General features: G+C 33.5%; 1 pseudogene; it reads left to right on the top strand.

The window, feature by feature from the left end:
- The first annotated feature begins 1,599 nt into the window (after positions 1–1,599).
- On the top strand, positions 1,600–3,717 carry LOC112417392 (uncharacterized; annotated as a pseudogene).
- The last annotated feature ends 452 nt before the right edge of the window (positions 3,718–4,169 follow it).

The following is a 4,169-nucleotide window of genomic DNA, read 5'->3' as shown; positions in this document are numbered from 1 at the left end:
TTATTTTCATTTGTATAAGAGGAGTTTTAATTCGTTGGAATGTATTTTTAAGTGGTTATTCTTTTCCTTTTGTAATGTTTGTGTGGGATGTTTTCAATATGGTTTTTGGATTTATGTCTTGCTTCTTCTGGTTTGTTCTTTCAATTTTCTTCATCGTTGTTTGAGATTGAAGTACACCATTTTCTTAATATATTTCCTCTAGCTGTTAAAAGAATCAACTAGTGCGTAAATCATGTGTGATGTTTTCATTTATGTTGTTTCCTCTCTCAATTTGTTTCCTCTCTGGTCTTGACTCGCTGTGAGTGTGGGATGAAAAGATCTTCTATTACTGAACTTGCTAATCATTTTTTTGTTGCATATTTATTTCTTCTCTGTCATACCAGGTGGTGTCTAGTTACTAGTTTTTGCTACATTACATGATTGAGAAGAAAAACATAGTTGAACATGTTTGTTATCAAATTAGAGACATGTATTCTCAAATTTGATTTGTAAATTTAAGATCAAGCATGGTAAAGAAAATATTAAGAAGCCTAATAGTTGAATATTAAGAATATTAAAAAATTTCTTTCTATAGTCTAGTCTTGCCCCGTCTTTAATTTCCTTTTTCTTATTTTCACTACTGTCCTTGAAATTGATAGAGAAAAAGGGAAATGAAGGCAATGATCAATTATTAAGGGCCTAGCTAGAGTTCTATTAAGAGATGAATGGTTAATAACATAAACCTTGTTGAGTGTGTACAAGTTTGCATAGCAGTAATACAGGTAATAAGAGTATGCTGGATTGAATTCATTTGTCCACTGAGACCTTATATTGAGAAGTAATTTGAATCAATTTTGTGAGGGAATTTGACTTATTTTTGTGTTGTAAAATTGTTGATTACAGTTCTGAGGGCATTAAACACTTATCAAGTAGTAGTAGAATCCTTTCAAACATCAATAGGAAAATGACAGTTAGTTAACTCAAACGACATTTAACATAAACTCATAAGGATCCCAAATAAACAAATCTCAGTGAAAATATCAAACCACTTAAGAGACACAAATCAGACATATTAAAACATTCCCATTAGAGACATAACTTTAAGAATGTAATCCATATCAGTAAAGAAATTGGTTGCGCTTACAACGGGGAATATCTCTTCGTGTCTGTACACAGTTTCTTATAAACCTCAGTTGTTTGATCCTCAACAAACTACATACTTAAAATTGGATAGCAAAGAAATAATCATTACTATGCCATATTGTTTACACTTTACTTACCAGTTTTATACTTGCAAAAACACATACGAATTCATATTTGTTTATACTATGCCATATTTGTTTATACTTGCAATGCCAAAAAGTTAGCAAGAGAGAATTGAGAATTGAGAGAAAATAAGAGAAAGTTCTTATTGATTGAAAACTTTTTATTCACATTAGCAATGAAATTGGATTTACATCATACTTATATACATGCTATGTACATTACTTGCTAAAAAAGTAATTACTCAAAACTAACAAATTTGCTTAAAAGTACCTAACAAACATAAGAAACTTTTTTAACCACTTTCTATCTTAACTAACTTGAGCTTATCTCGACTAACTTGAATTAAAAACTAACATGATTTTGATTAACTTTTTGCAGAAAACTTCCAACAACAACAGCTTAACCATCTCAACGGAACCTTTCCAAAGAGAAAAAGTAGTTCGACTCCAAGTCCACCACGACAAATACCTCCATGCAGAAGACAACGAAGAATCAATAAACCAAGACAGAAACGGATCATAAAAGAACACTAAAGGGACAGCAGAACACATCCCATAATACGACAACATCATCCGTGTCAATAGCTGTTACAACAAATACTTAACAGCATGCAAATCAGCCTTTACTTCTCGGTGTCACAGGTCGAAAAGTGATTCAAACACTTCCATGGAGACTCGATTCGTTTGTGGAATGGGAACCGCTTAGAGTAGCTGCGCAGGTTAAGCTGAAAACGATAGATGGGAATGTTCTTAGAGCTAATGGTGGGTTACCGCCTTGGAGAAATTCTGTTACGCATGATATTCCTCATAGAAGTGCTACTCAGGATTGGATTCTTTGGGATGTTGATGTTCTTGAGATTCATGTTGGAAATCCACCTCCTCCTCCGATTCCTCATTCCGACTCTCTTGATTTCGGATCTTCTACTCCTTCTGCTCTTTCCTTCAGATCTGATCGGTTTTCTAGACAAGAGGTATGTATGACTTTCTCTCCAAGTTTTCATTTGATAGTTTAATTCAAAGATTTGTCAGAAAGTCACAATCAATTATATGTGTGAATTCAGTAGTTATAATTTAAGTCAAACCTTTTTTATGATATGACGGTTATGATTGAATGACAATGTAAAAAAAGTCTGTTCAAGATGCTAAAGTCTGTGTGTATTTGTAGCCAAATTAATTGTTAGTTAAACTATGGTATGAGTCCTTAATAATGGAAATTATACCGAAGGAGTTTCAGTGCTGTTTAATTTTGTATGTTAAATTAGTTTTTGAATGTGTAGTTTTTGTTAGATCTTTAGTCCTGACTTGTGGATTGATTTCACTTTCAATCTATGAAGCACAGACACTCCTCGGATTAGGCGTGTCCCGGACACCAACACGACACCGACACTTGTAATTACACTGAATTATGTGATTTTTTCAAATTATTAGCTGTGTCAGTGTCTGTGTCATGTCCGGTGTCTGTGTCTATATCCGTATCCGTGCTTCATAGCTTTCAATACTTGACATGAGTTTGAGGACTAATTTGACTCAAAATACTCATTTAGGATTAGGACTATGAGCATAATTCTGATTGTTGAGAAACTAATATGATTGATAAAACTTGGATTCTCTGTTTTTTTTTTTGAAGGAAAAAACTTGGATTCTCTATTATCTATATAACCTTGAAATCACATTTTGGTTGTTGGATTAATCTTAGAACTAAGAGTGTTATCTCTCGGTCGTTAAATTAATCCAATGGTTGAAACGCGACTAGCGTTTCAGAGACAGATGTCTTATGATTGACTACAATTGCTTTGAATTGATTGACTACATGTTCTATAATTTACTTTAAATTGGACTTGTTTAAATTTAGTTTTGGTTAATAGAAGCCTTCTCAAGCAAAAGAATAAGGCAATGAATATTCACTTACTTTAAACTAGACCCTCTTATAGATGTTCATAGAGAAGTTAAATGAAAGGGTTTATGACAAAATTGAGATGCAGAAGCTAATTTCAATTTATACAAGAAACTGTTGTTTGAAAGACTTATTGTGAGTTTTTTTTTTTTTTTTTTTTGCAATTACGCTATGAGAAGTTTATCCAATATACGCATATAGTTATATAGAAAATGAAACTGGCAGAATTGAGTGATGATTTTGTTTGGTTGAGTTTGCAGTCAACAGATAGTGTTGGTTCGCCGCCAAAGATGGAGGGGATAACTACATACTACCATGTTGCTGAGGATAATGGAGATGTGGATGACGAGAATGTGCAGGGCTATTCCTTGGTCTTCAATGGGAATGACGTTGAGCAGCTGACTCATAAGTACGTTCGTGGAAGAGACGGGACTTGATGGAGTTATTGTGTGTAGTCGAAGTCCTTTGAATGGAAAACTTTACCATCTTCGCTTGCATCTTCCTCCAAACAATGTTACCATGCAGGTTGTTTTGGTCCTTCCTTCCTCAAAAGGTAACTTTCCCGATTCCCTTGTCTAATTTTCTTTTTGTGAATGTTGAATCTTTAATTTGACATGCATTGATGTGTAAGTTTAGATTTGTGCTTTTGATGTCACATCTGTTGTAGGCTTATGTCACAAACAGTGCACATGACATTGACACGTAGACACCACTAATAGTTTAAGAAAATCGGAGTGATTTGTCGTAACCATATGTGTTGGTGTCAGTGTTGGACATTGACACATGTCAGACACTAGACACAACACACCTTTAATCCAAAGTGTCGATGCTACATATGTAAGAATATGACAGTTCTGAAAAGATAATTGGTTAAACTACAATTCCAGCTGATTTTTGCTACTACAAAATATATTAATTCAACTATGGTTCCATAAATGTGATTAAAAGCAACAAATATTGATAATTGTCATATTTTATTAACGTTTGATGCCTGAGAAATAAGCGTACTTCTCACAAGAAATTATCAAAAT

Source organism: Medicago truncatula, chromosome 8 (assembly GCF_003473485.1).
Source record: "Medicago truncatula cultivar Jemalong A17 chromosome 8, MtrunA17r5.0-ANR, whole genome shotgun sequence".
Lineage (NCBI taxonomy): Eukaryota > Viridiplantae > Streptophyta > Magnoliopsida > Fabales > Fabaceae > Medicago > Medicago truncatula.
The sequence above is the reverse complement of the archived record's forward strand: the minus strand, read 5'-3'. Positions and strand labels throughout refer to the sequence as shown.